Here is a 13,718-nt window from a genome sequence, read left to right on the forward strand (position 1 = left end):
AAAAAAAAATCAGCCAGGCACGGTGTCACGTGCCTGTAGTCCCTGCTACTTGGGAGGTTGAGAAATGAGAATCGCTTGCACCTGGGAGGTGCAGGCTGCAGTGAGCTGAGATCGCATCACTGCACTCCAGCCTGGGAGACAGAGCATAACTTTGTCTCAAAAAAAAAAAAAAAAAAGATTATGGAGTTACTAAAGACTTAAAATAACTGTGATTGGTATGTTCAAGAAATAAATAAGGCTGGACACGGTGGCCCACGCCTGTAATCCCAGCACTTTGGGAGGCCGAGGCAGGTGGATCATGAGGTCAGGAGATCGAGACCATCCTGGCTAACACGGTGAAACCCTGTTTCTACTAAAAATACAAAAAATTAGCCGGACGTGGTGGCGTGCACCTGTAGTCCCAGCTACTCGGGAGGCTGAGACAGGAGAATTGCTAGAACCCAGGAGGCGAAGGCTGCAGTGAGCCGAGATCGCGCCACTGCACTCCAGCCTGGGTCACAGAGCAAGACTCCGTCTCAAAAAATAAATAATAAATAAACAAACAAACACAGGACAGATGGAGAATTTCAGCAAAGCCCCGTAATTCTGTAAGAAAGTCAAATGACAATTCCAGAACAAGAAAATATAATCATTGAAATTAAGAAATCATTAGTTTAGAAACAGCAAAACAGAGATTTAATGAAGAAATGAATTGAACCCAGATATATCAAAGTATTAAAAACTAAAGTCAGAAAAAAATAAAAGCAGTCAGTGAAAACAAGACATATCACCTGGAAGGGAACAGCAATAAAACTAACAACTAATTTTTCATCAGAAATAATAGAAAGTGAAGATGACAAAATGACATCTGTAAAGCGCTAAGACAAAAAAAACAAGAAAATCAACCAACCAGCCCAGAATTCCACACTAAGAAAAAAATACCTTCTAACATGAAGATGAAATAAAAATAAGTTTAGATGAACAAAAGTTAACAAAACACTTGTTATAAGAGAACAAAATATATCAAGCTAAAAGAAAATGGCCCCACATGGAAGCACAGAACTAGACAGGTTACTTAAGAGGAATGGAAAAGTATATGTGGATAAATATATATTAATATTAACATTTAAAATAACAGTAACAATGACTCTACTGGTTTAAACAAAGTAGAAAAATAAAGTATAGGACAAGACACACAAAAGACTAGGCTAGGCCGGGTGAGGTGGGTCATGCCTGTAATCCCAGCACTTTGGAAGGCCGAGGCGGGGGAATCCCTTGAGGACAGGAGATCGAGGCCAGCCTCGCCAACATGATGAACCCCAATCTGTACTAAAAATACAAAAATTAGCAGGCTTGGTGGCTGGCACCTGTAATCCCAGCTAACTCGAGAGACTGAGGCAGGAGAGTTGCTTGAGCACAGAAAACGGAGGTTGCAGTGAGCTAAGATCACGCCACTGCACTCCAGCCTGGGCAACAGAGCAAGACTCTGTCTAAAAAAAGAAAAAGACAACGAGGTAAATGAAATTAAACCGTTATAAGGTTCTTGCATTTTTCAACAAGTGTTAAAAGTATAAATTTAGACTACAACCTAATAAACTAATATTTTAATATTTTAATGAAGAATATTTTAATCTCTAGGGCAACTACTTAAAAATACATGCACACATATTAAAGATGTATACTGTAAAATTATATGTAAAATCAAATAGAAAAAATAATGCTTGATTAAAGAGAAGAAAGGAACAAATAGAAAAAAAATACCTGCCTTGTAAGACACAAATCCTACTATATCATGTTCTACATTAAATGTAAATAGACCCATCATTCCAATTAAATAACAAATACATTAGATTGGATTTCAAAACACACAACTATATTCTGTGTACAACACAACTACTTTAAATTCAAGGGAACAGACATATTAAAAGAAAAAACAGAAAAAGATATCATGCAAATACTAATTAAAAGTATGATGATGTTGCTATGTTAATACTGAATAGCTGGCTTAAATTATTAGGGATAAAGAGATGCTTCATTATGATAAAAGTTCAACAGGAACGTTTAACAATCATAAATGTGTATACATCTCACAACACAGCTTCAAAAATTTATAAAGTGAAAGCTGACAGAACTAAAAGGAAAAACAGAATAATCCAAAATAACAGTTGGGAGATTTTAAGATACTTCTCTCAGTAATTTATAGAAGAAAAAAAACCCTATGAATATAAAAAAATTTTGACATTACTAGTAACCAATTTGTTTGACCTAATTTGTATTTACAGAATCCAGTAACTGTTCAATACACATTCTTCTCAAGTACTCAAGGAATGTTGACTGAACTGAATCACATACTGGGCCATAAAGCAAGTCAATAAGTATCAAAAGATTGAAATCATATAAAATATATTTTCTGAGCACAGTGGAATTAAATTAGAAATCAGTAGGCCGGGCACAGTGGAATTAAATTAGAAATCAGTAGGCCGGGCGTGATGGTTCATGCCTGTAATCCCAGCACTTTGGGAGGCCAAGGTGGGCGGATCACGAGGTCAGGAGATCGAGACCATCCTGGCTAACAAGGTGAAACCCTGCCTCTACTAAAAATACAAAAAATTAGCCGGGCGTGGTGGCGGGCGCCTGTAGTCCCAGCTACTCAGGAGGCTGAGGAGGGGGAATGGTGTGAACCTGGGAGGCGGAGCTGGCAGTGAGCCGACCGTGCCACTGCACTTCAGTCTGGGCAACAGAGCGAGACTCCGTCTCCAAAAAAAAATCAGTAACAAAATGATTCATAAAAGAAGAAATCACAATGGAAATTTTAAAATATTTTAATTGGTAATGAAAATGTAATATCAAAATTTGTGAGATGCAGTTTAAGCTATGCTTACAGGACCATTTATAGTTTTAAAATGTGTATTTACAAGAAAGAAAGTTGAAAAATAACACTATCATCCTTTATTTTCAGTAGCTAAATATGGCAAATCAAACCCAAAGTAGTACAAAGAAGGAAATAATGTAAACAAGAACAAAACTCAATGAAATAAAAAGCATTAAGAGAAAATTAAGCCAAAAGCTGGCTGTTTGAGAATATTAATAATTAATAACCCTTAGCAGAAATAATCAAGAAAAGACAGAAATTCCAATTTCAGAAAAATTAAAAGTGGGGGCATCAGTACATATGCTATAGACAGTAAAAGGAAAATAAGGGGATATTAATATAGGCAGTAAAAGGAAAATGAGATATTAAGAACAACTTTATGATAATATATTTAATAATTTAGGTAAAATGGACAACTTCTTTGAAAAACATAGCTTATAGAAACTGACACAGGAAATAGAAAACTGGAACAATCCTCTATTTATTACAGAAACTGAATCCATCACTTAAAATCTTCCCTGAAGTAATCTCCTGACTCAGATAGCTTCAATAGAGAATTCTTCTAAACCATTAAGAATAAATAATACCTCACATCAATTTTTTGTTCCAGAAAACAAAAAGAAGGGGATCAGTTCCCAATTCTTTATGAAGCTGCCAAAACCTGACAAGGACACAAGGAAAATGACAGGTCAAAACATCTCTCATGAACACGGACACAAAAATGTTAAACAAAATTTTAGCAAATCAAATCCAGACTTATTAAAAAGATAACACATTATAACCAATGAAATTTATTACAGGAATGTAAGCTGATTTAACTTTTGAAAATTAATCAACGTAATTCACCAAATCATCAAAGTAAAATCCATATAATCATCTCAACAGATAAAGAAAAAGAATTTAATGAAATTCAATACCTACTCACAATAAAATCTTTCAGAAACTAAGAATAAAAGGAGCATTCTTAAAACAAAAATTTTACAGCCAACGTCATCTTACTAATGAAATACTGGATTCTTTCCCCTTGAATTCAGGAATAAGACAAGAATATACATCACCATTTCTGTTCAACAAAATAAATAAACCAACACAAAGCAATGGTATAAAGACTAAAAGAAAATAGAAAACAAAGTAAAAAGAAATAATGATTTAAAAAGACTTATAATTGTCATTATTTGCTGATGACATAATTAAGTGCATAGAAAACCCAAGAGAACCTATAATAAACCATTAGAATAAGTGAATATAATAACTAAGGTCAATATATAAAGATCAACTATATTTCTATATATTTCCAAAAAACAATTAGAAACTGAAATTTAAAAACTGATAGCATAAGAGCATCCAAAAAAACCCAAAACACTAGGAATAAATCTAACAAGAAATGTGCATTACCTCTACACTGAAATACTGTTGAGAGAAAGAGTTCACAAAATGGAAGGATATGCCATCTTTGTTGACTGGAAGATTTATTAATAATATTGTAGAGGATAATCAATTACCCTGATGTTGACCTCAAGATTCCATGCAATCCCAATAAAAATTCCACAGGCTTTTTGCAGACTCACAAGCCGATTCTAAACTTTGCATGAAAATGCAAAGGACCCAGAATGGCCAGGAAAATCTTGGGGAAGAACACTAGAATATACAAAGATTTATCATAAGCTACAATAAATAAGACATAATTAGTACAACGACAGACAAACAGACCAACAGACAGAGAATTAAGAAACAACCCACATATACAGTCACAAGGCAACAACCTACATTTAATGGTTAAAGAATGATCTTTCCAATAAATGGTGCTGGATCAACTATCACATGGAGGAAAAAAAGAAACTTGAGTCCTATCTCAGATTATATACAAATTTAATTTGCAATGGATCATGAATAAACTAACTTATACAAGAAAATATACATGTATCTTCATATCATCATGACTATGACATAAGAAAATATTTCTTTAACAGGATACAGAATTATCCCTTCAAAATATTGATAAGTTGGACTTCATTTAAATTAGAAACTGTTCATCAGACACCACAGAGAATAAAAAGCCAATTTTCAAACTGGGAGAAGATATCTGAAATATATATAGCCAACAAAAGACTTGTTCCAGAATATATAAAGAATGCCTACAAATCCATATATATATATGGAGATATATATATATGGATTTTATATTTATATATATATGGATATATATATATGACCATTTTAAAATTTTAAGCCCTTTTTTTCAGTCTATATACATAGAACTCAATTTAAAAATGGGCAGAAAAGGGATATTTGGAAAACCTTTTGGGGATAAACATTGTTATCTTCATTATAGCGGTGATTACATGGATTTGTCAAAACTCATCTATCTATATACTTAAACTGAATGAATTCTATTGTATGTGAATTACACCTCATGTCACCTTTTCCCTGAGCACCAGAATTATAAGGTCCCCACTGTCTGCTCCAACATTTTCAGATATTCTTCCTTCATAACACTTACTATGGCTGTAATTTCAAATGTATTTGTGTAATGATTTAAAGTATGTCTTCCCCATTACAGGTTTAAGTTCTGTAAGGACTGCGCCCATGATTATATTTGCTTATTACTGGAGCCCCCAATCATCTAGTAGCAAATAGAAGTACTCGATAAATATTTGTTGAATGAAAAATGATCGTGCAATATGAACACTTTGAGAATTAAATTAGGAGGCAGTATCATTCTGCCAACTTTCATGTTTTTTAATTATCAAAATTGCCTACTCCACCTTCACATCTCCATTTGGAAGTCTATCAGACATGAAATCTCTGATATTTCCCTTCACCCTCAAGCCGCCTTATCCGTAGTTTCAGTGATGGTAATTCCATCTTTCCAGTTGCCCTTCTGAAAACCATGGAGTCATCCCTAATGTCAAAGGGACAGTCTTTCAGTTCCCTAGCATTTTTGCAAGTTACTTTCGCTGATTTTAATATAGTTCTGGAAATTTGTGCACGCACACACACACACACATTTCTGTTCTTCACAGTAAGATATATCCAATCTCTTTACCTATCTGGACTCAATTAGTCTTCTGAATTTTATATATACTGTCCAGCAAACAGTAAACATGATTTTTTTCCTAAGATATCTGAAAAAGAAGGTAGGCAATGATGTTGGTGAAATGCTCCGTATAATATCAATTCAGAAAAATGTGCCCCAATAGACAAATTCTCTATGAAATACAGGAATACTGCCTTTGTGGAACTTTCCATAATCCTTAACGGCAGAAGTAATCACACCTTCTGCTGTTTCAAATGTACTCTGAATACAAAGTATTTCTAAAACAGCACATTATACTGTACAATAACTATTGAGTTGTCTTTCAATTATAGAATTTTTTGGCATATAAAAAGTTTTGTTATACATTCTTAAAGGAATCAATTATTTTTCTTTAGAGTTTTCTCTTTTGCTTTTTATTCTCAACACAGCCTTCCTCACCTCAGTATCAGAAAGATACTGATGTCTTAATTTGTACTAAAACTCACAAAAATAAACACTTCAGGGACATTTCACCCACAGTCTTGCTTCCTGTTTTTAAATATCAAAATGTTTTAACTAGACACCTTTAATTGTGCAGCACCATGCTAGGTACCAGTGAAAGAAAAACACTTGGACACCAAGCTATGGCAGGTGAAAGAAAGGGGAGAACTCTGAGATGACCACCAAGCTTCTGACTAAGAGAACTAAGTGTTTTTAATACTACTTGCTTGAGACAGAAAATATGAAAATACTTCCTGTAAACTTTTCCCCCCTTTTTACAGCAGGGAACAACAGGGGGAACTGAGGAGAAATGAGTTTTGTCCATATTGTTTTGAGAGGCCTGTGGAATGTCCAAATGGGTATGTCTATTGGAAGCTGGATTCATGGTTCATACTCATAAAAAAGATCTATATTTGGCAACCATCGATGTTTAGATGGAACACCTGAAGTCAAGAATATAGGAAACCATGAGTATGGATAAAATGTCCCAGGAAGAGTGCATACAATGAGAAAATGTTCAAGAATGGAATAGCAACATTTAATGGGCATGGTAAAGATGATGAGCTGAGCAGCCAGAGAGAGAAAAAGATAACTATCATGGAAGCTAAAGAATAAGTTTCAAAGGAGAAAACAGTCGGTATTATCAAGCTTACCAAAAAGACCAGTGGTCCCCAACCTTTTTGGCACCAGGGACTGATTTTGTAGAAGGCAATTTTTCCACTGATGGTGGCCGGATGGTGGGAGGGGCAGGCGAGGGATGATTTCGGGATAAAACTGTTCCACCTCAGATCATCAGGCATTAGATTATCACAAGGAGCATGCAACTTAGATCCCTTGCATGCACAGTTCACAATAGGGTTCACCTTCCTGAGAATCTAATGCTGCCACTGATCTGACAGAAGGCAGAGCTCAGGCGGTAATGCTCTCTCACCTGCTGCTAACCTCCTGCTTTGCAGCCCGGTTCCTAACAGGCCACAGACCCATATCAGTCCATGGCCTAGGGTTTGGGGACCCCTGAAATAAGACAACATTATCCTGTTTATCAAACACTTAAAACATTATTAAAATACCAAATTTTAAGAAAAGTTATTTCTATAACTTTAAATGAGAATATAGATGCTTTCTTTTTTTTACTGTAATTAAAAAACAAGGTACAGAACAGGGTACATGGCAAGTTCTACTTGTGTAGAAAACAGCAAGGTATATATTTATATTGGCTTTTATTGCATAAAAAGCAGGTGGAAGACAGAAGTGACAGTAGGTTTTTGTATGGCTTTTTGTAGTCCTTGGCGTTCTAACCATAGCAAAGTTACCTATGCTAAAAATTTAGTAAATGTTACAAATGTAATACGACCTGCTAATCTTCAAAATGTTCCACAGCTCTAAGCATGTGTTCCTTCACCTTACTTGAATCACACCTGTAAAAAGGAAACTCTGTAAGATCAAATGTTAGTCAGAGAAGTACCTTAACAGACGCTTTGCCAGGACAGTTGCTGAACCTGAAGACTAATATTATCATCTTTACTAAAGCATGTGGAAGAAACAGCTAATCACATGCTACCCAAGGGCTCTGCTCAGAATGTCAAATATGATGTTACCAAAAAAAAATGCAACTTAATTTCAAACAATATATAAAATGTAAGACTACATAGCCTCAATCAATTTTTATTAACAGGTCAGACTTTTATTCTTTGTACAGATATCTTTGTAAAGATACTTACAAAAATTTTAAGTATATATTTAAATAAATTTAAAATTCAAGAAGTATATTTGGCTAAACTGGGGATATTTCAAACTCAGTACTCATAATGAATTAAGTAAAAACATGATAAGGAATTCCAATCAGCTTTCAGCCTTCTTTTAAAATCAAGACATGCTTTTATGTACTCAACTTAGTGGATGGCATCACCATCAGTTGAGTCTCCAAACACTCTCTTCTACGCTTTACATCTACTCAGTAACTGAATCCTGTTAGTTCTACTTCAAATACTCCAGAATCTAATGCCCCTTTCCATTGATATCCTCCAATGTGTACCTATATCTTTATTATTATCATCATTGCCAATATTCACTGAGTACCTTTACATGCTGGACACCATGAACTGTTTTACAGCATTCTAATAAAATATATAATAAGTATTATCTTTCTCATATTATAAAAATGATTCATGTTAAACAGTATCAAATGAAGCTGACACCACAGGAACAGGAATTATATTTTTCTGAAATTCTCAAAATGTCACTGGATACTCCATTTGAAAGGCAGAGAAATTTAAGGTTCTTTATACCTAACTGTACATTAGAATTACCAAAGAGGCTTTTGAAATACTGTGACAGGTCTGCCACAAAGACCTACCAAAGTAAAAAAAAAAAAAAAGAAAAAGAAATACTGTGACAGGGCCCTCAGCCCAGATCTATTAAGTTACTGGAAGTTTTTTAAAGCTTTCCACATAATTCTAATGTGTAGCCAAGGCTGAGAAACACTAAATTATATGATTATCTAGGTTCTTTCTAGCTTAAAAATGTTTGATTATACAGAAATATTTTCAGACTGTGTGCCTTAAAATGAACTATCACAATAGAAAGAATTATTTTCTCCCCAAGTTTTTCTCAAAGAAACATTAATGAATAAAAACTTTTCTTGACTGAAATTGTTCTCTCATAATTCTTTTCTAAACAAATGGTGCCTACCACTTTGTATATGCTAATACTAGCAGATGATAAAAAATAAATTAACAATAACTAATATGAAATTAAAACGTAGAAATGCCATTTCTTCAAAGTATGTTTGAGAAGGAAAAATCTGCATACACAAAAAAATAGTCACACTTTCTACTGGTAAAATTGTTCCTAGGTGGGGGGAGGGGATGAGGATTGAAAAATGACCTATTCGGTACAGTGTTCCTTACTGGGGGGTAATGGGTACACTAAAAGCTCAGACTTCACCACTACACAAGAAATCCACATAACAAAACTGCACTTGTACCCACAAACCTATAAAAATAAATTAAAAATGGTTCCTAATTATGAAAATAATTACGTCAATAGTTTGTTGTTTCAGAAAGTAAACACCAACTCTGAGAACCAACATTTAAATGATGCCTGCAAGGTTTACCAAGATAGATAGGGCCCTATCTATCTACACTAAATGGTGCCAGAGTAGTACACATTTTGAATTGTCAGCTTTTTATAAATTTTGTCTATTTCTATGCCATCTTGGCTGTCAAGTAACACTGCATGTATATATGTCTGCTTATAGAACAACTTCTCCCATTTTTGCTATTTGCTGTCTCCTGGCTTAAAATTAAGAAAACAAGTCTGTTAAAATATGTGTAAGGTGAAGAGTAAGTTCCATTATAAAGTTATAATGCTTTGGCATTAAGAAAAAAGACACAAGGCTGAAACTAAGAAGTAAAGTGCCTAAGTGTTAGTGCACTGGCATTAGAAGTTATTTTTCTCCTTTTATTCTCAGTGTTTAGATTCTTGACTTTTAGATTCTAGCTAGTGCTTGATCTTGGCCAGTTCCAAACACATGAAATAGAACTATAAATAAATAATTCTTCTCTTTAGATGACATGGGAAAAAACTGAAAGTTAAACTTACATATACTTATGAACACATTTCTAATTCCCATCCCATTCAACTGAAATGAAGTGAAAAACCCCATTCTAGAAAACTTAAGTAAAATCATCCTAAAACATAATAGTTCTTTTTCAGACTCAAGTATCTCAAACTATAGTTAGTAACGCCCTCTCAGCAAAGAGCAGAAAATATTTTTAAAATGCCAGAGCAGATCTAAAAAAGAACTTATACAAATTCTAGAAATAGAAAAATATATATTAGGAACTCAAGGGATACGTATAACAGATTAGGCCCAGTGAAAAATTAACTGGAAAACTGGTCAGAAAAAAATATACCTAGAATGATAAATGGTTGGAAAACTCTGAAGGGATTAAGAAACATAAAGATACAGTTACAAGGTCTAGTCTAAGTTTAACTGGAGTCTTATGGAAGAATTATTTGCTTGAAGACATAATGACTGAAAACTCCCAAAACTGATGAAAGACATGAACCTACAGATGTCAGAAATCCCAACAGGCACCAAGCAGGATAATTAGAAAGAAATCTTCCAATATCTAACTACAGTGTGAGAAAAAAAATTTAATTAAGAAAAAAGAAATCCACACCTAAACATACTAAAACCACTAAAAATCCTAGACAAAGCAAAACTCTTAAATGCAGTCAAATAAGCAGATTATGTTCAAAATACCAACAATTACATTGATATCTGAATTTTCAATAGATACAAGACAGAAAACAATGCAAGGATAAATGTAATGTGCTAATAGTAAACAACTAACCTAGTATCTGTCCTTGGAAAATGTCTTCTAAGAATCATGGTGAGCCAGGTGTGGTGGCACATGCCTACAATCCCAGAACTTTGGGAGGCCAAGGCAGGAGAATCACTCGAGGCCAGGAGTTTAAGACTAGCCCGGGCAATATAGTAAGATCCCATTTCTCTAAAAAATACAAAAATCAGCCAGATATGATGGTGTATGCCTGTGGTCCTAGCTTCTCAGGAGGCTATGGCAGGAAGATTTCTTGAGCCCAGAAGTTCGAAGCTGCAGTGAGCTATGATCATATCACTATGCTCCGGCCTGGGTGACAGAGTGAAACACTGTCTCCAGAGGAAAAAAAAAAAAAGAATGATGGTGAAATAAAGGCATTTTCAGACCCAGACCAAAACAAAACAAAAATACTGAAGGTATGTCTCACCAGCAAAGCAGTGCTAAAGGAAATACTACGGAATGTTCTTTAGGAGGTGAAAAAAAAAGTGATCTAAGCTAGAAGGTCATAAATGAAAGGAGGAACAGAAACCATCAGAAATGGTAAGTAACTATGTGGATGAATCTAATGAATACTGACTTCAAAAAAAAGACAGTAATAACAACCACTTGTGGGTAAACACACAGAGACTTAAAATACATTACAACAACAACGAAAAGGTCATTGAGGGAAGGAACAGAAATGAAGTATTTTATGGTCCTTTGATTGGGATGTATATTATAATCTATATAGTAACCACTAAAAGAATAGTAAATATGTAATATGATTTCCCAACTAGAAAGAAAAAAAAGGAATAATAAAAGACAAATTAATTATTGGCCGGGCACAGTGGCTCACACCTGTAATCCCAGCACTTTGATTGCTACACAGAGTTAAAAAAAAAAAAAACACTACAACCTACTCATAATATCGTTTCTCTAACACAAGAAAACAGAAAGGAGGATAATACCATGCAAACACTAAAGAAAGCTTATTTAGCTATGCTAATATCACATAAAGTAGACTTTAAAAGCATTACTAAAGATAAGAAGGGATAATTCACAATGATGTTGCAGGTGGTGCGCAGCACTTCGGGAGGCCAAGGCAGACGGATCACGAGGTCAGGAGATCGAGACCATCCTGGCTGACAAGGTGAAACCCCTTCTCTATTAAAAATACAAAAAATTAGCCAGGTGTAGTGGCGGGCGCCTGTAGTCCCAGCTACTCGGGAGGCTGAGGCAGGAGAATGGTGTGAACCCAAGAGGCGGAGCTTGCAGTGAGCCGAGATCATGCCACTGCACTCCAGCCTGGGCAACAGAGCGAGACTCCGTCTCAAAAAAAAAAGAAAGAAAAGAAAAACTTAAAAGAGCTACAAGGAAAATCAGTCAATCCACAATTTGACTTGTACATTTTAAACATACATCTCTCAGTAATTGATAGAACAAACAAACAAAACATTGGAAAGACTAAAAAAACAACAATCATTAAGGCTACAGAGGATTCAAACAAGATTAACACACTTGACCTAACCTAATAGACATATATAGAACTCTGCACTCAGTGGCTAAACAATACATATTCTTTTTAAATACACATGAAACATTTGTAAAAACTGACCATATGCTGGACCTTAAAACAAATCTCAAGGAATTCCAAAGAACTCAAATCGTAAAATGTTATTTAACCACAATGCAATAAAGCCAGAAATCAAGAAAATAAAATATCCATGTTTGGAAATTAAGAAATGTATTTTTATCAACCAATGCATTAAAAAATAATTATGAAAATTAGAAAATATTTGGAATTAAATAAATATGAATATACTACATATCAGAACTATGATTAGAAGAAAACACGTCCATTTTAAATGCATTAGAAAGGTGAAAATTGATGAAAGAGGCATTCATCTAAAACTCAGAACAGAAAAAATATACCAAAAGAAAGTAAAAGGGAGAAAATCATAAAGATCAGAAATTAATCATAAACAAAAACATACATGAGGTGCCCAAGGGCAAAACTATTTCCATAATAACAAGATGATGTTTGCCTTTTATGCTAAGTGAACATTTATAATGATGGTACAAAAGCAATAGTGGATATAATTGCTGGAACCTCGTTATGAATCAAGGCAATGACATCAAACTATTATTAGTCAAGGTATTACTGGCTGCCACACACTTGCAGTTGAAGAAAGAAAAAAGATAGTTTCAGTTTAAAATGTGCTTGATGAAGCAGTAAAAATTATTTAGTAAATTCTCCATGTCTTGTAAATAAATATTCAGTCACAAAATGGGAAAATAATAAACATTATCTGTCACAAAGTAAAATAATCAAGAAAAAGCAGTTTGTGATTGAGTTGCCAGCTGAACTAGGCACCGTTTTCACTGAATACCATTTTTACTTGAAAGAACAATTGTTAACTATTTTTATCTAGGCGTGGGTATTTGGCAGACATTTTCTCAGAAACAAACATAGTGAGCAAGAAAATCAACTAATAACATTTGTTGCCAAGATCAGATTTGAATTTCCAAGCAAGAATTTGGAATGTGCAAACTTATCTACGACCTTGAGCTTGACAGCATCCCCAAACTTAGGCACTTTTCTGATGAGTTAGAGGTGATTTTAACCAATGTAGTCTTTGGTATCACACAGAAAAATGTTAATGTTTGGAAGAACTGTTTAACTCAGTAAACTTATACTTTCCAAATCACCAAAGCATGATGTTATAAAATTGTACATGAGCAAAAATCTATTCAAAGTGTAATAAAGACCAATGGGCTTAAATGTGCCAGAGTAAGAAAAATGTAACGATACAATTTAAGATTCCACACTGCAACTAACCTTACAAAAAAAAAAAAAAACACAACACTTACTGAGATCTGCTGTAATATCAAACAAGGTTATCCACAAAAATCTGAAAAGGCTATTAAAATATTCTTCCCCTTTCTAACTACATGTCTGTGTGAGACTATATTTTCTTCTGCTACAACCAAAACAAGATACAATAGACTGAATGCAGAAGTA

General features: G+C 34.2%; 1 protein-coding gene across 7 annotated transcripts in view; it reads right to left on the minus strand.

Moving 5' to 3' along the window:
* Positions 1-13,718, minus strand: part of SS18 (SS18 subunit of BAF chromatin remodeling complex) — a 75,038-nt gene that overhangs the window by 44,542 nt on the left and 16,778 nt on the right. The window contains exon 1 of one of the 7 annotated variants that reach the window (XM_063716789.1): positions 4,354-4,679. The gene's annotated coding sequence lies outside the window, so the exon portion shown is untranslated. 7 annotated transcript variants of the gene reach the window in all.

Source organism: Pongo abelii, chromosome 17 (assembly GCF_028885655.2).
Source record: "Pongo abelii isolate AG06213 chromosome 17, NHGRI_mPonAbe1-v2.0_pri, whole genome shotgun sequence".
Classification (NCBI taxonomy): domain Eukaryota; kingdom Metazoa; phylum Chordata; class Mammalia; order Primates; family Hominidae; genus Pongo; species Pongo abelii.